This window comes from Gossypium hirsutum, chromosome D13, assembly GCF_007990345.1.
Source record: "Gossypium hirsutum isolate 1008001.06 chromosome D13, Gossypium_hirsutum_v2.1, whole genome shotgun sequence".
In the NCBI taxonomy this organism is placed as follows: domain Eukaryota; kingdom Viridiplantae; phylum Streptophyta; class Magnoliopsida; order Malvales; family Malvaceae; genus Gossypium; species Gossypium hirsutum.
Window position 1 is genome coordinate 22,977,884 of NC_053449.1, and position 25,554 is coordinate 23,003,437.

Sequence of the window (25,554 nt, forward strand, 5' to 3'; positions counted from 1 at the left end):
GTAAAAATTTAGTACTTGAGGGTTGTTTAGGGATGGAAATGAATTCAGCATGATGGTTTTAGGCTTAATTGTGAAAAACAAACTTATTTTGGTTTTAGGGACTAAATTGAACAAAATGTAAAACTTTAGGGAAATTTTGAAAATGTTAATAGTAAGTCATCTGCATCAAATTGAATGTTATAGTGTAATTGAAGTTGATAAATTGAAATAAAATTACTATATAGATCAAGAACTGGTGGATAATTGTGGAAAAGAGAAAATTACAGACTAGCCATTGATACTCTTATCTTTGTTCTTTGGCCCTGTTAGTTCATACGGTATTGTCTTGTGCATTTTGGTAATGCTTTATTAAATTTTATATTTTTGGGATATTGATTGTAAACTTAAATGCTACAATTGATACAATGCGAGAAAATGGGTCGAATTGAAAGTGTTATACTGTTAAATGTATCGAGCCCAGATGAACATGTGATAAGATACAATTGGCATGAAAATAGGTTATTTTTTGCATTTTACGGGATTGATATGTGATGAGATGATTATATATGACATGTTATTATACACTGAATGTATTGGAATCCAGCATTTGTTGCAAATTACCGAGTTATATTTACAATGATCATGGCGTGTTACTAGGGAGGATGTGAAGCCTATGGGCTTGGCACTTGGTGCCTAGACGTGTTTCTGAAGGGATGTTAGCCTTCAAGATAGGCACTCAATGCCCAAGCATGTTCTTGGTTGAATGAGCTCAATTGATCATTCAGGCATGTTTTTGGGTGGATAACCGTGTATCCATATCCGTTCATATTAGTTCATGAGGTTGAATAGTGATTGCTAAACGATTTAATGACTTTTATGAATGTATGATTATAATATCTTGATGATTTCCTTGAAAATGTACTCATGTTTATAGATATTATATAGTGACTTGGTATTGGATCAACTTGCTTCTTTGAAAGTTTTATGGCTTGTATGTGATGAGCTCACCTCTTGATACGGTTGTGATGACATGATTAAATGTTAGTTAGTTGTGTTGTTAAATTTAAATTATGACATTAAGGTATGTTATATCATTTTTTTTCAACCTATGAATTTACTAAGCTTAACGAAGCTTACTTTGTTATTTTCTTATTTTCCTTTAGTTTCTTACGGAACCAGATGATCGGATCAACTAGAAGGTCACACTATCCAGCATCTTTTGGGTAGACCTTGAAATCATTATATTTCAGTTTTGTTGAATGTAATAGGAATATTTGGTATATATTTACTTATATGATCAAGAATAAATGATTGTTTTGTGATTGTATAAAAGATGTATGCTTGTTGGCTAGTGGTGTGGTTGTTCATGGCATAGTATAGTGATTTGGATGTGGCATTTTAGCTTGCTACGTAATAGAATGAGTTATATGTAGGTAAGTTATAATGTGATGTGGAATACTTGGATAGGTGAAACTTTGGTTGAAACTTATAGTAATATGGTTGGATAATTGATTTGGATGTCACGAAAATGATATGTGCATTGGTTCTTTGATGGAAAATGTATTAGTGAATATGCCTTGGTCATTGGCTGTTAGTTGGTGATAGAAATTATGGCATTTTGATACTTTACTTGACCTAGTTTAGTTAAGCTTCAATTTGAATTTTAGGTTGGGATGTTGTTTATAAAGGTGCCCTATAGCATATTGGTTAGAACTAGGCAAATAAAATGTTTTGGTATGTTTTTGGTGTGTTTTTAATTGATTGAATGAATGGTTAATGGCATGCTTGTAGCCTAAGTAAGCAAATGCATGTTTGACTTGCATTTTAAGGTACGTTTTGGCACACATGACCTGCCACACGGTTGTGGTTCAGACATGGGCAAGTGACACGGCAATGTGTTCTATTTGATCTTGGTGATTTAGGCATACACGGTCACAGCCTCTCACACAGTCTGATGACATGGCCTTGTGAATATTTGCAAAGTTTTTCAATTAGTTCCAACACGGTCATAGTTAGTTACACGGCCTGGTGACACGGTCCTATGACTCTATAATACACTGTTTGAGCTCTTGCACACGATTGACTACACGGCTGTGTGCCCTAACCCCCACACAGCCTCAGCTTGTCACACGGTCTAGCCATACGGTCTTGTGACCCCTATTTTATGTTTTTTACCCTACTTTTATTTTATGTTCTGAATTAGTCCCTACTTGTTTCTAAATTGATTTTAGAGCTTTTTAAGTTCAATTTAAGCACCGTTTTTGTATGAATAAAATGATTATTGTAACACCTCGTAGACAGGCCTAGAATTTTTGGTTATGTGAAGAAAAGGTTCACCAAGAGTTAAGCGAGCTATGGATTCACCAAGATTTATATGAGCTGGTGTTCATCAAGAGTTGTGCAAGCAGGGTGTTCGTTAGAAGAGTATCAGCAAGGGTGTTCGCCAATAGCAGTACACCAAAAGTAATGGTAAGGGGTTCGCTAGTTTCTCTTCAAGGTAAGTTCGCTAGTATGTTGGCGAACTGAGGTTTACCAGGTAAGTTGTAAATTTGGGTTCACTAGTTAAAGATACAGTCAGACTCAAATTAGGAAAAGGGATTTAGTGAATCTAGGAATAGTTTATGTGCAAGTAACAACTTTCCTAAGTTAATTAGGGTATCTTCTATTGTACACTTCAGTTATTTAATCACTCTACATACTTGTGATGACCACCGCTCAGCCATAGTGGGATCATCACCCTTATAACCTAAAAATTCCTTAGCACCTGTCTTACGAATCTCCTTCACAAGATCTCTTTTAGATAGAGTTACAAAGGTACTAGTGGTGGAAATGGTGTTGGGTGTACCACTTCTGCTTATAGATGCTAAGGCTGTTGAGGTTGGGGCGATTGAGTATTCTCTGTTAATTGGTCGAACATTTGCATCATCATTGTGAAGAAAATGTTTCAAAAGGCATTCCTAGCAATAGTACCCAGATTGGTTTTGGGAGTTTGCTCCTAAATAGGAGGCACATGACTTTCAATTTCTTCACTGGTCACTTCTTTGGATCCTTTAGACATTATTATCAACACTACAAGAAAATTTAGATTAGTTCACATCATAGGGACTAAGCCAAAGATTAATCATGCATAATGGGGCGTGATATAGCCTTTAATTTTTCCAAAAATCGGCTCAACCTTGGCTCTAATACCAAACTTGTAACATGCCAAACCGGACTTGGTAGTTGGATCTGAGTATGATGTGTCACAATATAAAATCAGACTAATTCTTATAAAAATCATTCAATGAATATGAAATATCATAAAACTTTACAAATTTAAGAGTATAAAACATGTTATGGGCTTTTACTTTATAAAGATTTAAATCTACATCATTGGTAGTTCAAAATAATGTTCAAAATCGCCTAGCGACTAAGTTTAAATAAGTAAATTTCATTGAACATAATATAGTGATTCATATTCAAGCATTGATATTTAATGAAAAGGCTCATAAAAATAGAGTCTTGTCAAAATAGTAGTTCTTTATACAGATTACTTCCAAAATACATTTATACGCCACCCCCAAGGGTCATGCATGATACAGAACAAAATAGACAACTCACAATAGTAGCAGCTCTCTGGCATATTCCTTCTAGCAAACAGTCTTCCTTCGGTCAGTAAACCTGAGAATGAAAAGTTAACAAAGTAAGCTCATACGAACTTAGTGAGTTCCAAAGAGAAATTATACATAACATTACTTATAACACGATTGAACCTTTCAGAGTGACCTATACGCGATATTCACAGTACGCCCAATGCCGTGAACAGAACACAGATAGACTTAGTACACCAATTTACTTAACACGTGGGCGTATACTATACGCCAACTTAACACAACTTAGACAACCCATTTTTATGTCAGCCACATACCCATATTTCAGAACCATAAGCATATCATACAACCTTATTCATATACATACTCCCCTTTAACTCCTCATATTATTTTCATTCAAAACAAAAGGTTTTATCATGATCTACTTGTCTGGTTTGCAATATAGTTGCTCTACCGGAGGCTACACAAACATATCTGCTATTCTTCATTACCACCTATCATATCTCATATACCACAAACAGATGGTACTGGCTTAATCATGAAGGATGGCGGCTACTTTATAACACGGATAGATTGAACTTAAACTGACAACACTAGATGACCATCATCCACACATATACCATTCATGCATCACTAAAATAGGTTTCTTACCATACACAAGGTATATAATAATGAAAGCTACAACACATGGAAGTAAGAAAGAACCCACTAGAAACTCTAGCACAAATCTATAAAGCAGTTCCTTTTATCTTTATTGCTTGGACCCTCGTTAGCTTCTTGAGCTAAAAGAAAGATAATTCTACACATCATATCATCAATCTATCAAATCTTATCATGCATGCAAGCGTTGACCATACTTAATCCAGAATCAAGAAGTTTCCTTTCCTCACACACCATTCTAACATTTATGCATGCAGTACGAAAACCACATAAATGACTTCAATAATAACCTAAGGGTTCATCAAAAATTACCAAGAAGCTGGTACAAATGTAGATGTTAGCTAAATACTGTGAACTTTCACTTCGATGAAGTTTTTCTTAAACTTAGCTTTTTCAAAGGTTTATAGAGGAATTCAAGAAAGAAGATGTAAAGTTGTTTAAAAAATATAACTGCTATTCTTATATACTTAAGCAATAGAAACAAGGATTAGTGGAAATTTTAGATAATTCCACTAACACTCTTGATGCACATGATTAAGTGCACTTAACAAGTTCTAAGTCTTATCAGCTACAGTAGTCTAGTTCAGTTCTAACTATATCTCAACTTGACTAACCAAATCATCATACACTAAAGTAAGAAACAAATCTAAACAACTATGACCTTAACATGTTCACCCAAAGCATTTAAGGTGGGTGGATACTTAACAGAAGAGTCTGCCAAACTGTAGAGCTCGCCTAAACTAGAAGTTCGCCAAATGGTGAATTACACAAAATTTTATACTTACCTAGGAAATTTACTTTACTTACACAAATCTATCCTTAATTTACCACCTATATATCAAATAGTAAACAAATACGAAGACTCCGTCGGGTGGGATTTTACAGCCTCATTCATATTCTTCTTTATATCCTCTTGGTATTTCCTTAAAGCATCTTCTCTGGATTGGTGTAGACCTTCCATCTTTATCTTATGGCGTTGTTATTAAGCCTTAGATTTCTCCTCCCAAGAGGACACTTGAGCTTTCAACTGATTGTTTTTTTCTTAGTTTATTTGGCTTAGGTTTTGGAATCTTCATATTTGGCTTTCTAAGCAATGATGGTAGATTCCAACCTTCTATTGTGGTTGCAAACATCTTTATAGGATTGGCGCAATTGAGCCAAGGATTACTTACTAGTTTCATGGCCTTTTTTAAGCTCCACATTTTGGTGTTAACTTGATTACAAATCTCATGAAGAGCCAAACTCATAAGCCCATATTTAGTCACCAAAATTTAGGAAGATCTTACCAATAGTGAGAGTGGGGATAGTTGAGGATCTGAAGTTAGGGAGGAAAGGAAAGTCTCTTTCACTTGTTGAGGTAAGTTGTCACTCAACTGGTGTTGAACGACTCGTAGAGAGAACTGATATTATTTTGGTTTAAAAATATTCAACCAAGGGAAAATATGTTTGATCTCGCCCGATGGATTGAATTAGGTAATGAATCTAGAAAAGTGTCTAGTTGAGTTGGGCGAACTGGTCCAGGCATAGCTATGGGAGGGTCTGCAATATGTATTGAAGAGTCTGCAGAATTGTCAAACCCAGTTGGTATAGTAAAAGAAGAAGGAAGGGCAAGAACTGGAGATGTGGTATTTGTTGAAGGGGTAGGATCTTTCCTACACGTGCATTGAGTACTCAGTGTTGGTGGAGCACTACTTTCAGTACTTATCTCCATTCTTAGCCATTTTCGAGCTCCACTAGTAGATGCTCTAGATAGAGTAACAATGTTTCTCTTGTTCTTTCGATCTTCATCCATTAATGCCAAATCATCCATATTAGCTGCTGATGTGGGAGTGCTTGAGGACTAAGAACGAGAGACAGACCCTACAACAGTAGTAATAGTAAGGTTATCCTTTTCATGGGAATGAGCAGAAGAAGTATCTTGACAGATAATGTTCCAATATTGAGGGCGTAGCCTACAGATGTCATAGGAATAAAATAGGGGTTTCCTTTCCCTTCCTACTAAGATTTGTGCCAAGTCATCATTGGCATTGTATGGCCAAACTAAGTCAACTGAAGGAGCTCTGTGAGAGTCCGTTCAAATAAGAAGGTCATGTGTCCAATAAACATTGGGACTCCACTCTTCTAGGTAATACTGGAAAACATTCCTAATAGAAACAATTTCCACTAAATCCAGAATGTATGCTACTTTTAAGCATTGATACTGATCTCTAACAACCACAACATCCACCCCTAGCTCTATTGACAAGCATATCTATGAGGAAGAGAACAAAGAGTATGGATGCTAAAACTGAAATGAAGATTAGAAAACTAATTTTAGATGATAGGCTCGAAGCCTTAACGCATACTAAAGTGGGCTATTCCAATTGAGGCGCCTTTCCTAATTAGCTTCAATAAGTATATCTTTTGCAATACGCCAAGAATAGGCAGCTCATTATGCATAAAATAGTCGAAGAAGTAGGTTACAAGCATCCACCAAGAAAGAGCAAAGAGTTGCCCAAAAGCAATGTCGTACTTGTTGAATACGAAGCAAAAGAAAGAATGTAGAGGCAAAAAAAACCTAGCCTCAAATAAAAAGAGTGGGAGGATAAAGTCCTCGATGTTATTGCTCAAATGACAACCCTTTTAAACGATTTGGATACCAAAAGCAAAATTTGGATGTAAAATTCCCCTAGCCACTAAGTAAATGGTTAGTTCTTTTTTAGTGGTGGAACATTCATGATAAAGAGTGACTACTCATTGGGTACAGTAGAAACCTATGGGTCCAAATAGAAAGGTAATTTTGTGGAGATTACTCTGACTCCTAGAGGCATGCTGCTACGACCTCTACCGCAGGTGGTGGTTTTAACCATTTGTATGTTAATGAAATAAAAAAAGGAAGAATAAATATTACCTTTAAGAAAAAAATAACTAAAGATGAAGAAGAAAAATTTTGGAAAGAAAGAAATTAGGGTTTCGATTGATTCAACAAAATGTTTTGAAAGAGGTGTTTAAGTTTCAGTTTTACAGAAAAACAAACGTGTGCAAGAAGTTTAACTCGTTGTAACTGTTCAGGTTTTTTAATGTAAATTGGACATCTGTCAATGAGTGAGCTATGTAATGTTTGAAATCATAAGAGTAGCCACCAAATTCTGAATTTGCCAATTTGAGCAAACCGTTGGCATTCTCAGTAGGGGATTCCTAAAGTGTACGATTCTAAAGAAAAGTTGTTATGTGTATGTGGGGCATTAAGCCTATTGGTGTTGTATGCCTGGCACAGACAATTATTCACGTATCCTTTTTAGTTGAAATTCTCAAGTTAGAAAATTTCGAGGACAAAAATTTTTAAGAGGGAGAGAGTTGTCACCCCCAAATTTGTCGGACCCAATTTGAAGGCGTGTAAGTGTGAAATCATCTATTTAGCGTAGTGAAGTCCGCCCATTTTATAGTCTTTTGGTGAATACGACTTGGCATAAGGTGCTCACAGTATAATTAATCAAAGAATTCTATTTTAGGTTATTCTGCAATTTAAGAAAGTCTGTTATAAGTGAAGAGTAAGTCTGGTAAGGGATACTGTCAAAATGCATAGTATGCCTAGTTTTCTGAGCACTATGCTAGTTCGATTTCGTAATGTGAGTTGGTTAAGAGCCAACTAAATTGACTAGTCAAATAATATTTGTACAAGATATTCATTTATATTTCTCTCAGACTATGTAAGCCATTTATTAGGACAACTTCTAGAAACAATCGACACTTATCAAGTTTCACTAAGAGAACTAGACATATATATGTATAATGAGAAATGTTGGTTGGGGGATGGTTCTTCTTTCTACAATTTTATTATCTAGTTTTTCTTCTTTATAAAGCCAGAAGCTAAGGTTTTTGAATTTATTGGTGGAAGATCTACTTCTTGGTAAGCGTAAGAGCTTTGCATGTTAAGTTTTTGAGAGAATAAGTGTATTAGGAAACATATGAGCAATGAGTTACAAAATAAGGCCTTTGAATGAGGATTGTTTTCAATCAAATTGTTAGTTGGTTTCCTGTATATATGTTCTAATGGTTCTTTAAGCAAATGTTAATACTAGGTAGAGATGGATGTCCAAGTTTGGAGCTTCGAGCTACAGTAAAGCGAGTCTCTATCTTGGCTTTTGCATGTGAGCTCTTCAAGTAGAGTAATATAAATGATGATGGCATCTCATATAAATGGTAAGGTTATAAGGCATAGTGATGATGCTACATGTGTAAGGATGATATGTATGAAGTACTGTATGAATAGAAAGTTGAATGGTAAGTATGCAGGTAAAACCTAATATAAGAAAGTACGAATCTATCAAGTATGTGAACCAGTCTAAGTAAAAGAATGATGAGTAAAATGTCCCTTTGTGATGCCTCTGGTAGGGCAGTTATATTGCTAACCAGACTGGCAGATCCTGATATGGAAATAAGTGTAAAACTATGTGGCTAAGACCCATGGCATAGTATGATATGAAAATCTCATAATGATGCCTCTAGTATGATGAAGGCTGGACTGCTATATTAGGACATGAGAATGTGTAAGAACATGTGGCTAAAGCCCATGGCATGATATAATGATATGAATGTTCAAGGTGACGCCTTCAGTTTATGGAAAGCTAAGTTATTCACCTTTGTGTTAAGATCTGAATAAGTTCTAAGTTTTCTTAGATAGCTAGTTCTATGATAAGTATCTGATGAGATTGTAGATAGTTTAGGTTGCGTGATCTGGTAGTAAGATTGATAAGCCGTAAGAGGCATATTATGATTGAGAAATTATGTTTGTATTTCTAAAAGGAATTTGCCTTAATAATCTTTCAATTTGGGATAAGGTTGTATTCATATTATAAAATGTATAAGTGTTCATTATTTTGATTTTGGTTATGCTAATTTGAGTTATTTGATATTTGTCAAATTTGAGTAGTATCATGTCTTGTTCTAGAAAAATGTTGGAATCTAAGTCATTAGTAAATTTGGTATTCTTATGCTATGAAACATAGATGTGTGGAATTCCTTGGATGATCTGGAGTGTCTCTCATCAGTGGGTAAATGTATAGAGCTTGAGTTAAGGTATGATCTAATTGACAATTTGACTTAGCAAACTCAGCTTTATAATCCGCCAAAAGTGAGATCATTAAGTAGTATCCACTAAGAGAATAGTACTTGTGATCAACTATTCTGGAATAAGTTATCAAAGTTGTCTGAATAGAAAAGAAGAGGTAGAATCGTCTATTAAGAATTGAAGTTAGCCAATTAGTTAAGTTAAGGATGATGCATTAAGTATGGTAAGTGGCGTATAAGTATATTTATATGTATCGGATGATCTGAAGGTATCCGCCAAAGACAAATTTGGTAATCTAAATACCCAAAATGTAGAATTCAACAAGAAAGTTCCAAGGTATTTTACTTTCAAACTCGCTAAGATCGTCTAGCTTACAATCGTTTTGTTTATGTTTCAGGTGTTATTGTTTGAATAAGTTCACTAGGAGAGATGACACCAAGAATGCGTCAAGGAAGCAATGATACGGGTTATTATGCATATAGTGGATAACTTAGTAATAACGCATATAGTAAGATTACGCCTTATCGTGTCTGTTTTCAGTAAACTTATGTATTGTAAAACGTTGTAACAAGTTATCGCGTGTGAATAGGATGTGCAGATTATGCAAGTATACACGTCGAAATAAGTAATAAAGTGATAAGTAAGATTGTCTCCACAGGGATTAAATAGGCATAATTTGGTTGAGTTATTAAAGTTAAGTTTGATTAATGCTAAGCAAAATAACAATGAGAATGCAATGGAAAAATGAAAGAATGATGATGTATAAAATGTATAAAACAAATAAATGAAACAAGAATGTCATGACAAAGCCACTACAGAAAAGAAGATGGATGTCATGACAAAGCCACTACAGAAAAGAAGATTAAGGAACTGCAATGTTGATTAGGACAGTTAGGATTATTGATGCATCCACCTTCTCTAACTATTAATGCCACAGTAAAGTCTTGAACATTCTATTGCTCTACAGGTTTCTACTACTTCTTTCGAGAGAAAAACCTTGGGTTACCTCCCCTAAAGCATTATATGTCTATAGACATGAGTTCAATCACCACTAATATTTTCTACCTTCTTTCGTATGAGGCAAGGCTCTATATCTAGACCAATATTTATGGCATTTCTTTGATTTTTCTTTAGTTTCGCCATTTTACTCATTATTGAATATTGCAATTTTATTAAGATTAGCTTCAAAAATCTCTAAGTTTATTAAATGAACTTACTATAGACCAATTGTAATTGAAGTTAGGACATCTCATTTTTAGGGGTCGATTCTCAAGAAAACTATCCTGAGTTAAATTCGCCTAATGCATTGTCAAATTTTTCTAGATTTATTGAAAAATTAATCTCCTCACAGAACATCACAGACAAAAATTACACTCATAAAAGTCTAAACAATCTATAACATCCCGTTTTTAGTGGTCTCAGAAATAGTGGATTCGAGACCACAATTTTGACGAGTGAATTATTATTTTATTATTTATTTAGTGCCTACGAGATTATATTAAGGTCAAATTAAAATTTCGTTCATAAATTTTGAAGTTTACATAGTTAATTAGGTAAAAAGGACTAAAGAGTGAAAGGTGTAAAAGTAGAGTTCTATTAGTTAAAAGGGCTAAATGGCTATGGAAAGGAAAGTAAATGGACTTAAATGATAAATAAACCATTTAATGGGTTAGTGGATAGTCATGGACATGGTTTAAGTGAAATTTTGATAGTTTTTCTAGTCTTCTTCTCCACCTATTTTTAAAGAGAAAAATAGCCATTTTTTATCTTTAAAGTTTCGGTCAAGCTAGTTTCTTACATGTAAGTGCTTGGAAACACGAAAATTTATCACATTTTCACATACTCTTTTTAACTTAAAATCATACAGTTTCGATAAAATTCTTGTTGAAAAAATAATTAATTTTTACAAAATATTAAAGTGCAATTAAAATATGAACATGTTGAATTTTAGTTTATTTTATAATCAATTTTGATGAATTTTGGTTATTTTCGACAAATTTGCACAAAGGGCAAAAAATGGCTCGGCAGACACTGCTAGAAGCAGAAAACCGAAAAGGAATTTGAAGTATTGAGGCGAACTAAATTTCAACCTAAGACGGTCCAAAATTATATGTATTAATTCATAATATAATTAATTTTAATTTATATCCAATTTACTTTGGGTTAATAAATTATTATTAATTAATTATGAAAAAGTGGTCTAGTTGAACTGAACCGAGTGAACCGAACCGACCAAGAAATGGACAGCCCAAAAACTGTCCCAAGGGCTGACCCAAATTAGCTTATTAGCTGATTAGTTAAGCTTGCAAAGAGGCCCTTGAAGACTTGTTCAAGTTGCATTCAAACCCCTCCACAATTTGTGGCTTTATAGATTTGCCCCAAGCCTAAATTAGCAAAGTTGAAACTATCAACCTTGCCACATGTGTGGCCGGCCAAGGGAGGGCTCTTTGGCTAATAATTTTAGCTATTTATAGTAGCCCTCCTCAGCTATAAAAACCCCCTTAGGCTGGTCATTTTAAAAACACACCTCAAGCATTCACATCTTTCCTCTCTTCTCTCCACTTTCTCTCTTCTTTCCATTCCAAAATTCCCTTGCTCTTTTGCCGATTTATCCTCTTGGGAAAGGGGCATTCATCAGCTATTTGGAGAATCAATTAAGTTTTCATAGCAGCGTTGGTCGACCAGGACAACAAAGAAGAAAGAACGGAGCAACTAGTCTAGCCACGGAAAAACACCGGATTTGATTCTTGTTCCCTATCTTTTTAATTTTGTTGTTGTTATGATGAACATATCTCTGAATATTTATGTTGTTGGAATGGTTAATTTAATCAATTTAGCTTGAATTTAATTCGTGTTAGGTTGATTGCATTTCGTTTGTTAAAATTATTAAAATTGTGTTATGTTGTTATAGGCCTCAGTAAGATGCTTGATTAAGTAAAATCATGACTAAGTTATTCTTGCATTACAATTGCTAGGTAACTAATGAATTAATTATTTAAACGGATTGAAATTGTAATTAATGGACACAGTACATAATCAGTGCGTGTTTAATCATCTAAGGTAGCTGAGGGTTAGATTAGTAACGGTATCTGATGATACATTTACCTTGCATAACTTGCAAGATTATTGTGATTAAACTGTTTCAAGGTAAGGATACTTTGTTACCTCACATAGTCTTTTATGTGCTTATTAAATTGAGTTAATTGTTTGAATTGACATAGGGATATGTACAAGAGATTATTTCGATTTAATAAGTATGTATGTGCAATAACATATTTGCCTATTAAGATTTGTTTAATCGGTTGAATTAACATAGGGATATAGTCAAGAGATAAATGGATTTTGGTAGGTGAGTATGTTCCTAAGTTAGCAAATTATCGAGTTGCCGTGAACTTATTCGTAATAATAAAAACATGAGTTTAATAATTCTAAGTTAAGAAATGTAATTAATCTAACACAATTATGTCATCTTGATTAAAATCGTATTTTGAAATCGTGCATTTGAGATTTATTTATTTAGTTCACTTAGTTTAAAATCTTAGTTTTTAATCACCCTCTTCAAACAAAATATTTTTCTTCACCAAAGTGTTTTAAATAGCATTCATAAATAATTCTTTTCACAGTCCCTATGAGTACGATAACTCGACATTTACTTGTCACTTTATTACTTGTTGCGATTGTGTACACTTCCACATTTTCTTCATTGCAGTGCTTTCGAGTCCTGTTTTAAATTCCTTTTATCCATATTAGCTTAATCTAACTAGCTCGGGAGTTAATTTGCAAAACTGTTAAAGGTTGAGGGACTTGACATGGATGTTTTTGAATGTGTTTTGATGTTATTTGATAGATTATTAATCTTTTTTGTAAGATAAACATGTTTTGTTCAGTGATTTTTGATGAATTTTAGAAATAGGGATTAAATTGTTAAAAGTGTAAATCCATGGTTTTGTTGTGAAATGTAGGTAATAATGGATTTTTTCAAGGTTCTTTGTATCATTGGTTAAACTGGATTTTAGTTAAAATGGTTAAATTGTAAGTTATGTGTTTAAGGACTAAATTCTGAAAAATTAAAATGTTAGGGTAATCTCGTAATTTTTTATAAATATGAATTATTGATTAAATTGAAGTTTATAAGTACTCAATTGAATGAAACTATTTTTTTAGATCACGAGCATGTTGACGAATATAGAAAAGAAAAAATTTTGGAGTAGTCCCTATGCTTTTGCAATTACTGCAAACTAGTCCTGTAAGTTCATTTTTTGTTTATGTATAGTTGAATTCAATTCCTTATTAGTGATTTAGCCTTTAAATTCTTTTATGCATTGATATTTAAATGTTGAATCGTATTGTTATTCAGGCTTAGTGCCTAACATGCCTAGTGCTGGTGTTATTCAGGCTTAGTGCCTAGCACGCTTAATGCCAATGCTATTCATGCTTGGTGTTGGTGTTATTCAGGCTTATTGCCTAGCAGGCTTAGTGCCGGTGTTATTCAGGCATAGTGCCTAGCAAGCTTAGTGCCAATGTTATTCAGGCTTATTGCCGGTGTAATAAATGTTAACATCCTTAAGAAACTTGGAAATTGATAGTAAATGAGTTGAATTATCGAACTTAGTAAGCTTCTTCATGCTTATTCGTTTAATTTTGATCTTGTAGGACCCTTGGAATCGTTGCATCGATTGGATCGGCTTGGAAGCTCACACACTATCATGCTTACCTTTGTAGTTCTTTTGTACTTGTTTCAAGTTGGTTAAAGTGGCATGTAATAGGAGAAGTCTTTAGTATTATGATGTTTTGTGAATGTGTAAATGGTGAATTAGTATGATCATACTTGTGAAGTTTAAGTTTGAACTTGATGAACTTTTAATGCTTGTTTAAAGTTTGGTCATTTTGACCATCCTTAAATACTTGTATATATGGCTCTTTTGGTAAGTAAATGATGGTTTGGAATTGGTCTTTTATGTTCATGTAATGGTCAATTATGATATGTTTTGGTAGGTAATTGAACTAAGTTATATGCTTGAAATAAGGAATTGTTGACTAGTTTTGGTACGTAATGTTTTGGTATAATTGTGGTGCCTTTGAATAGTATATTGGTTAGGTGGTTTAGGATGTTTGAAATGGCATGTTTATGCATGTTTGAAACCCTTAATTGTGTGCTTAAATAGGTTGAATGGTTATGCATGAATTAGGTATGAAATGGTTTGATTTTAGGTAAAATTTTGGGCTCACACGGTTTGGGACACAGGTGTCTGACACAGCCGTGTGTCACCTGAGAATTTTCTTAGGGCCCAAGACTGTGAGTTACATGGCCTAACACACGACCTAGCACACGGGCATGTGGGGAAACTCAGAGAGTTAGACAGCCAGGCATACGACCGTGTAACCCTACTCAGTGAATTACACGGGTGAGGACATGGGCTGGGACACGGCCATGCGTCCCTTGTTCAAAAGTTACATGGCCTAGGAAAATTTCACACGGCCGTGTGAACCCTGTTTCTGATATTTGGAACTTTTTCCTAAACTTTTCAAATTCTTTCAAATTAGTCACGAATTGCTTCTAATCTATTTTTATGGCCACGAAGGCTCGATTTCGGGATGAAATGTATATGAATGAATGGTTTATGATATAATTAAATTATTGAATATTATTTCATTTAAATATTTCAAATTGTACAATTATGCTCCGTAACCTTAATTTGGTGACGGAGATAGATTAAGAGTCTTATATTTAGTGGTATCAGAGCTATGATTTAATCGATTCTTGGACTGAACATAGCGTGTTTAGAGTCTAGAAATACATGCCACTTATTTAACTGATGATAGTGTGATGGCTTTTGATTATTTTTGAAATGTTCATATAGATAAGGATGTGATATGGATCCAATTGAGCAGATTCCGACGAGGTAGAAAGTTTTATTCCAACTATTGATGAAGTTAGTGCTCGAAATGAGCATGGATTACAAGGGCCTGGATATATAGTCTCGAATGCTTTTCTCCACATGATGCACGATATGTATGAGGCATACTAAAAGGTAAATTCAACAACTCAACAAACTGATTCCCTACATACTCAAAGTTTGACTCATCAAAATGTTTCGAGAATAACTATTGGTAAAGTTAGAAAATATGGTGCCATGAAATTTTGGTAATGTGGGTGACTATCCAACCAAGTCCAAGTATTGGTTAGAGCATAGTCAGAGGCTGTTCAATGAAATATTGTGTTCTCCAGAGGATTGTTTACGATGCATGGGGTCATTGTTAAAAGAATAGGCTTTTCAGTAGTGGTCCACATTATTGTTAGTGGTACCGAAGGAAAGAGCCAATTGGGATTTCTTTAAATCTGAGTTTCGTAAGAAGTATATTAGCAAATGATATCTGGAGTGAAAGAAGAAAGAATTTCTTAAATTAAAGTAAGGGAATAGAATAGTGGCCGAGTATGAGAGACAGTTTGTATAGCTTAGTAAATATGGTTCTGAGATTGTACCTTCAGAGGAAGACATGCATGGTCATTTTAAAGATGGATTAAATGATGAAGTCAAACTGTTAGTTGGAGCCATGGAGATTCGTGAGTTTGTGAATCTTTCTGACGGAGCCCAAAAGATGAAAGAAATTTGTACTAACAAAAGACGAAATGAGGCGAAATCTCGCAATTTTGGCAAACGCATTGGATCTAAAACTTTAACTGGTTCTCCATAAAAGAAGCCGAGGGAATCTAATAATAGATTCTCAAAACCATCAGAAGGGATCCTTCAAAGCAGAGTGGCAAAAAAGTTACAACTCCTTGAGTGGCAAGTACGAGCAGTGTGCGAAATACCAACTGGACCAAGTGCAAACAATGTGGTCGATGTCATTTTGGAGTATGCAAGGTTAATGACGAGACATGTTTTATTTTTGGATCCTCTCATCACTTTAAAAGGGATTGCTCGAATCAAATTGAGCCTAATAAAGATAATACAAAATCTGTTACTACTCTTACATGGGGTCGGCAACCTGGAAATAGCAATTCGGCTGGAGTTAATCGGAGTGGAGCTAAGGACAAGTTGAATAGACTTGAAGCTAGAGCTCCTATCAGAACTTATGCTATTCATGCACGAGAGGAGGCCTCAGCTCCCAACATTATTGTTGGTACCTTTTTTAAATGTTAGTGCATATGCATTAATTGACCCAGGGTCAACACATTCATATATATGCACTATGTTAGTGACAGAAAAGAATTTACCTGTTGAATCCACTGATTGTGTCGTCAAAGTCATGAATCCTTTAAGTCATAGTGTTATAGTTGACTTAATATGCAAGCAATGTCCACTGGAAATTCAAGGTTACAACTTCCCCGACGATTTAATGCTTTTACCTTTTAATGAGTTTGATGTCATTTTGGGAATGGATTGTTTGAACCTATATGATGTGGTGATTAATTGTCGATGAAAACGGGTTGATTTGAGATGTTCTGATGGTTAGAAAATTTCTTTTAGATTTGATAAAAGTGATGGTATTTCGACTATGATCTCGATAGTGAAAGCGCAAAAACTAGTACAGAAAGGTTGTGATGCATTTTTAGCTTACATTCTAGACACCAAAGTATCAGAGAAGAAGGTGGATCAAGTACCAATAGTATGTGAATTCTCAGACGTATTTCCTGAAGAGTTACTGAGATTGTGCTAGAGTAGGAAGTTGAATTTGCCATTGATCTAATACCTAGTACAACACTGATATTGATTCCGCCATATAGAATGGTACTGACTGAGTTAAAAAAGCATAAAGCACTGTGACACCCCAAACCCGACCGAGAATGGCACCGCATTACATTAGCCACCTAAGTGACTCACCGACTAACAACCACCCAAGACTCACCCTGACCTTATAACACCTCAATCTTATCTAAATATTAGTTATTTATTAACGCAAAAGCAACTTATGAGTCAATTTTAAACTTTTCCTAGGTAATTTAACCTAAAGGCATTTTTTTTCATTTTACCACCTATGGTAAAACTAACCTGATTTTAGATCTAAATGTTTACTGATCTTCTTTTAATCAAAATTATGCAAGCCTAAAAATTTCATCTTAAATTGAGTTCGTTTCCTATGTCTAATTCAAGTTTTACTATTATGGGCTAAATTGTAACAAATACAAACTATCAGAACCTATTCCGAGTTACAAATAAAGTGTGTTCCTATTGATTTTTACCCATTATAAGTCTAATCCTAAAATTTTACCAAGTTTCCTTATCATCTAGAGCTCTAATTAGACTAATCAATTTTCAGGACTAAATCGTAACTTAAACAAATTAGAATACCAATTTAAAAAAACTAAAATTCAAGCCCTAAAAACCCACACGGCCATGTCCCCCAGACTGTGTGTCATTAAAGGCCCATGCTCGTGTGTGATAGCTCCTGTTTCCACACGCCCGTGTTACTTACCCACATGCCCATGTGGATAGGCACACGCCCGTGTGAAAACCACTACACCTATTTTTGCGAAAAACATGTTTTAAATCCCGATTTTGCATATTTTAATGACCAATTAAACCTGATTTAACTATGATTAATTAACATATATATACATACACCCTCAATTGAATTTATAGACATCAATTACGCCTTAATTAAATAGAATTAGGCAATCAATTTCATGCATAAAAAACACCGAATAAATCAAACAAGTGGCGTACCTTAGTCACTAGTAAACCACTCCATGGAAGCTTCATTTAAACAATCGTTAGTATAAATTTCATGCGTCACACACCATGTTATCAAGCAACAAAAACCCGTAAATCATTCATTAATTAAACTCAAAATGCCTCAAAGTTATAATAAAATCATCCAAAATAAATGATCAATGTCCAAAGTCCAATTACAACCAAAATCAACTAATTCTCGAGAGTTCCACGATGCCCGACTATAGCCTTTAAAATGCGTAATAAAGTCTCTACCAAGCCTAGATTTCTTTGAACTCTCTTGCTTGGCTCCTTAGCTCCTCAATCCTGAAGATTATCTACACGAATGTGAGGGTATGAGTTTTAAAATTCTCAGTGAATGTTAATAAAAACAACAAGTAAATTAACATCCAATTCATGCTTAATTGACAACCAACCATTCACCAAATGTTAGCCAAAAATAATTAGACATGTCAATTTAATTTCTATAAGCGTTTTCAATACCAAAAATCAATTATTCATGATTTTCAATCATCAATTAACATAGTAACAATCACACATTAATATATTGGCATACACTTTTCATGGCATAATCGGGTGATCATATATCAGATAAATGGATCTCCAAACTCACACAAATATCAAATACAGTCCAACGAGTTGAGTGGGCTGAAGCACGTGCTCCCTTATAGCACCTCAAATAACCCATCGAGTGGAGACTCATGCTCAACACTCCCTTATCTACTCCCAAAAAATCAGCCCACCTAGAGTCATATGTTCACAATGTCACAAATAATGGTGAGTACCCACAAATTCTATAGCATGCCAACTATACTCAATGGATCCACCATGCATGTTGCCAATATATTTAGTCAAACATAGCATATAAATCAGTATTATTGTACTCAATTTAATAGGACAAAATAATTATGTATAACTTGTAACATAGCCATTTATCATGTAATTAAATCAAGCAATTCATTCATCAATTTCCCATATTCAGTTACCAATTGAAACATCAACATATCATGATAAAAAATTTCAGTACACATGCTTAAAATCATCCTTAAAATTAATTTAATTAAATAGCACTACACCACCCAAAAACTCACTTACCATTTGTTTTCAATACAAATTCAATTCTTTTTCACATTAATACCAATCTTACAAAATCAACCATTCATCCATAATTAATTAATTAACTTTAATCAATAATTAAGGTACTAATTAAACATAATTAAGGGTCAATTTACCAAATCGCCCTTAGAAACACTCACCACACAATTTTATTCTATCACAACAAGTGATCAACTAGGCAATTTCGAGCTTCAATTTCGGTTTTCTCGGTCCTCTTCAAGATTCGAAGCTTCAACATAGGTAAAATAGACATTACCACCTTTCTAAAGCTATATTAAACATAATTTTTAATTAAGTATGCTAATCGAAATTCACTCACAAAGATACCTTATCAAATTTGTAACATCAAGTCAAAAACTCAATTCCTCACAAAATAGATCTCTCTAGCCCTCCTAATCACTTCCAAACATCAATACTAAACCAAATACACATAAATTAAGCATCAATTTCACATTTAAATCAATTTCACAAAAATCTGGAAAATTAATTCAAGAAGATGATGAAATTAAAATTTCTTCAAAGTACCCTACAAATCATGTTTAAACTTGATAAATAAGACCAAAAACCTTTTAATAGATCCATTTTGAGTTGGAACATCCATTGATTTGTGGATTTTCTCTCAAAATTCAAGATCCACCATTAAAGCACCTTAAGCTTTTAAAGAAGATGACATTAATAAAAAAATCCTTTAACTGACTCTCAAATCATGTAAAAATGTTTCTAATTTTCATAAAAAAAAGTTTAGGATTGAATATTACCTTTGATTCGCTCTAAATTCATTGATTGAAAATCTTGATTTAAGAAGCTTAAGAAATTTCAGAATATTTTTGGCTACTTTTGAGAATAATTTTGAGTGAATTGAGAGAGTATTTTGAGAAGGAAATTACTTAGATTTATTCTCTAATGATAGATCTTTAAAACCATGCAAAGAAAAAAAAATTATAGCTCTCTAATCTGATGTAAATGGGGTGAAAAGTAGGCTAGATGTATTATTTTTAAAACTAAAACAACCCACTAGAATTTAAAAATTGGGGAATTTGCCTAATGGGCACTCCCACATTTCCCTTACTTTACCAATTGATCCTTTCCCTCTAGAATTCTGAATTTTAAAGTTTATTTTCAAAATAAATACTCTAAATTTTCCCTTATTTTACAATTAAATCCAATTTAGTTAATATTTAAATTTAGCCCAAATTAACCCACAATAAAAATTATTTTAAAATTATTTTTCGACCTAAATTAATTTTCCAAAAATATTTTATTTTTTTAGATTATTGTTTAATCGGTTTTAGATGAAATTAACCTCCTAAATTAAATTAAAAATTACTAGAAAGCCCATAAATTCCTAGTTTCACACTTGAAACCTGAAAAATATACCCAAAACTACTAGACTCGGTTTAGAGATATTATAAGCACTGTTACAAGAATTATTACACAGAGGTTTCATTCGGCCAAGTATTTCTGCTTGGGGAGCTCCAGTATTATTTGTGAAAAAGAAAGATGGATCGATGAGATTATGTATAGACTATCGAAAGCTGAACAAGGTAACAGTAAAGAAAAAATCCATTTCCTTATATTGATGAATTCTTCGATCAATTGAAAGATGCAACAGTATTTTCAAAGATAGATCTTAGATCTGGATCAGTTGCGGGTAAAAGATTGTGATGTACTGAAGACTGCCTTTCGAACACGATATGGACGCTATGAATTCTTAGTAATACCTTTTAGGTTGACTAATGCCTCAGCAGCTTTCATGGATTTGATGAACAAGTTTTTTAGCTTCAGTTAGAAAGATTTTTGGTGGTGTTTATTGATGATATACTGATTTACTCCAAAACAGAGACTAAACACACTCAACATTTGAGAACAGTATTACAGACCTTGGGTGAAAAGCGGTTGTATGCAAAATTCAATAAATGCAAGTTTTGGCTGCAGAAAGTTGGGTTCCATGGTCACGTGATTTCCACGGAAGGTATACGTGTGATTCTGAATAAGATCTCTGTCATTATTAATTTGAAAGCCACGAAGAATGTTTCTAGGGTACGTAGTTTTTTGGGACTGGCTGGTTACTATTGTCATTTTGTTAAAAAAATTTCTTTAATAGCCTTGCTGATGACTAGTTACTATAGAAGAATGTTCAGTTTGTTTGGTCAAATGAGTGCTAGCGGAGTTTTGATTAGTTAAAAAGAATGTGGACGAAAGCTCCAATTTTGATACAGCCTAAGCCTGGAAAGGAATTTGTTATTTACAGTGATGCTTCGTTTAGTGGATTGGGGTGTGTACTGATGCAAGCTGGAAAAGTATTAGCTTATGTTTCTTGTCAGTTGAAACCTCATGGGAGGAATTACCCGGCGTATGACCTAGAGTTGGCCGCCATTATTTTTGCTCTAAAAAGTTGGTGCCATTACCTCTACGGTGAAAAGTGTCACATATTTATATATTATAAAAGTTTGAAGTATTTGATGACATAGAGGGAACTGAATCTGAGACAGTAACGGTGGTTAGAGCTATTGAAAGATTATGACCTTGTGATTGATTACCATCCTGGGAAGGTAAATGTTGTTGCAAATGCTTTAAGCCACAAATCATTGTTTACTTTAAGAACAATGAACGCACATTTATCCCTAGAGAGTGATGGTTCTATTATAGCTAAGCTTAGGGCTAGGCCGTTATTTCTTCAGTGAATTTGGGAATTACAAAGTGATGACCTGAAGTTAGTAGCCAAACGAGAGCTGATCCAGAGTGATTCGACTATGGGATTCATTATGAGTGACAATGGTATGATGTATTTTCATAATCGACATAGAAGGAACTGAATCTGAGACAGCGACAGTGGTTAGAGCTATTGAAAGATTATGACCTCGTGATTAATTACCATCCTAGGAAGGTAAATGTTGTTGCAGATGATTTAAGCTGTAAATGATTGTTTGCTTTAAGAACAATGAACGCACATTTATCCTTGGAGAGTGATGGTTCTGTTATAGCTAAGCTTAGGGCTAGGTCGTTATTTCTTCAGCGAATTCGAGAATTACGAAGTGATGACCTGAAGTTAGTAGCCAAACGAGAGCTGATCCAGAGTGATTCGACTACGGGATTCATTATGAGTGACAATGGTATGATGTATTTTGATAATCGACTGTGTATTCTAGATAGTTCTGATTTAAAACGAGATATTTTGTCGAAAGCTCATAGCATCACAGTCTCCATTCATCCGGGTAGCACGAAGATGTTTAATGACTTGAAGAAAATGTATTGGTGGCCAGGTATGAAGCGTGACATTTCTGTATTTGTGACTAAATGTTTGGTTTTCCAACAAGTAAAAGTTGAGCATCAAGTACCGTCAGGATTATTACAGCCTGTCACTATTCTTGAATGGAAATAGAATAGGGTTACAATGGATTTTGTATCAGGTTTACTTGTGACACCGAGGAGAAAAGACTCTATCTGGGTTATAGTTGACAGACTTATGAAATCAGCTCATTTCATTTTGGTACGTATTGATTATCCATTAGAGAAGTTAGCAGAGTTGTATGTATCTGAGATTGTCAGATTACACGAGGTGCCATTATTGATCATTTCTGACAGAGATCCGAGATTCAACTCATGATTTTGGCGTAAGATTCATGAGGCTCTTGGTACTAAACTTAATTTTAGTACAGCATATCACCCATAGACAAATGGGCAATCAGAACGGGTAATTCAAATTCTAGATGATATGTTACGTTGTTGTGTTATTGAATTCAAAGGTAGCTGGGAAAGGTTTTTACCGCTGGTAAAATTTACGTATAATAATACCTATCAATCTAGTATTAAGAATGCACCGTTTGAGGCCTTGTATGAAAGAAAATTTAGAACACCATTGTATTGGTCAGAGTTGACTGAATCCAAGCTAGTTGGTACAGACTTAATTCGTGAGACTGAAGACAAAGTCTATGTGATTCAGGATTGTTTAAAGGCAGCATCGGATCATTAAAAGTCATATGCTGATCTGAAATGAAAAGATATAGAGTTTTTTGTTAGGGATCGATTATTCTTAAAAATCTCACCATGGAATAAGGTGCTTCATCTCGACAAAAAGGGAAAGTTGCGCCCGAGGTTTATCGGATCTTATGAAATAATAGAAAAAGTCGGTCCTATAGCTTACAAGTTAGCTTTACCCTCAGAGCTTGAAAAGATTCATAATGTTTTTCATGTTTTGATGTTGAGACAATAGAGATCAAATCCTTCACATATAATAGCTCCTTGTGAGGAGGATATTCAGCCTGATCTGTCATATTCTGATGAACCGGTCATGATTTTAGCACATGAAGTAAAGGAACTCTGAAACAAAAGAGTACGTTGGTTAAAGTCTTGTGGAATCATCATAGGGTTGAAGAGGCTATGTGGGAGACAGAAGAATTGATGAGTTCAAAATACCCAAATCAATTTTCTGGTAAGATTTTCAAGGACGAAAATTTCTTTAGGGGAAGAGTTGTAACAGCTCATTTTTAGTGGTGTCAAAAGAAGTGGTTTTGGGACCATAATTCTGACTAGTGAATTATTATTTTATTATTTATTTAGTGTCTATGGTATTATATTAAGGTCAAATTAAAATTTCGTTAAGAAATTTTTAAGTTTACATGGTTAATTAGGTAAAATAGACTAAATCGTAAAAGGTGTAAACCTTGGTTTTATTAGTTAAAAAGGCTAAATGTCTATGAAAATGAAAGTAAATGGACTTAAATTGTAAATAAACCATTTAATGGGTTAGTGGATAGTCATGGACATGGTTTAAGTGAAATTTTGATAGTTTTTAAAGGTTAAAATGGTAATTGAATATCTAAAACCAAAATTAAATAAAAAATTGATCTATCTTTTCTAGTCTTCTTCTCCACCGATTTTTGAAGAGAAAAATAGCCATTTTTGGGCTTTGAAGTTTCGGTCAAGCTAGTTTCTTGCATGTAAGTGATTTTGAGTCCCGTTTTTAATGATTTTATGTTTTTGAATATGTTTTAGCTTAATCTAGCTAGCCCGGGGGTTAATTTGTAGAACTTTTAAAGGTTGAGGGACTTGACATGGATTTTTGAATGTGTTTTGATGTTATTTTATAGATTATTAATCTTTGTTGTAAGATAAACATGTTTTGTTACGTGATATTTTATGAATTTTAGAAATAGGGATTCAATTGTTAAAAGTGTAAATCCATGGTTTTGTTGTGAAATGTGGGTAATAATGGATTGTTTCAAGGTTCTTTGTATCATTTTTTAAATTGGATTTTAGTTAAAATGGTTAAATTCCAAGTTATTAGTTTAAGGACTAAAGTGTGAAAAATTAAAATGTTAGGGGTAATCTCGTAATTTTGTATAAATATGAATTATGGATTAAATTGAAGTTTATAAGTACTCAACTGAATGAAACTATTGTTTTATATCACAAGCATGTTGACGATCATGGAAAAGAAAAGATTTCAGGTTAGCCCATGTACTTTCGCGATTACTGCAAACTAGTCCTATAGTTCGTTTTATGTTTATGTATAGTTGAATTCAATTCCTTGTTAGTGATTTAGTCTTTAAATTTTGTTATGTATTGATGTTTAAATATTGAATCGTATTGTTATTCAGGCTTAGTGCCTAGCAGGCTTAGTGCCAGTGTTATTCAGGCTTAGTGCCTAGCAGGCTTAGTGCCGATGTTATTCAGGCTTATTGTCGGTTTAATATATGTTAACATCCTTAGGAAATTTGGAAATTGATAGAAAATGGTTTGACTTATCGAACTTACTAAGCTTCTTCGTGCTTATTCGTTTAATTTTGATCTTGTAGGACTCTTGGAATCGTTGCATTGATTGGATCGGCTTGAAAGCTCACACATTATCATCTATACCTTGGTAGTCATTTTGTACTTGTTTCAATTTGGTTAAAGTGGCATGTAATAGGAGAATTCCTTAGTATTATGATGTTTTGTGATTGTGTAAATGGTGAATTAGTATGATCATACTTGTGAAGTTTAAGTTTGAACTTGATGAACTTTTAATGCTTGTTTAAAGTTTGGTCATTTTGACCATCCTTAAATACTTGTATATATGGATCTTTTGGTAAGTAAATGATGGTTTGGAATTGGTCTTTTATGGTCATGTAATGGTCAATTATGATATGTTTTGGTAGGTAATTGAACTAAGTTATATGCTTAAAAGAAGGAATTGTTGACTAGTTTTGATATGTAATGTTTTGGTATAATTGTGGTGCCTTTGAATGGCATATTGGTTAGGTGATTTAGGATGTTTGAAATGGCTCGTTTGTGCTTGTTTGAAACGCTTGATTGTATGCTTAAATAGGTGAATGGTTATGCATGAATTAGGTATGAAATGGTTTAATTTTAGGTAAAATTTTAGGTTCACACGGCTTTAGACATGGAACGACGGAAATGTGCAAGTGTACACAATCACAACAAGTAATAAAGTGACAAGTAAATGTCAAGTTATTGTACCCACAGGAACTGTGGAAAGAAA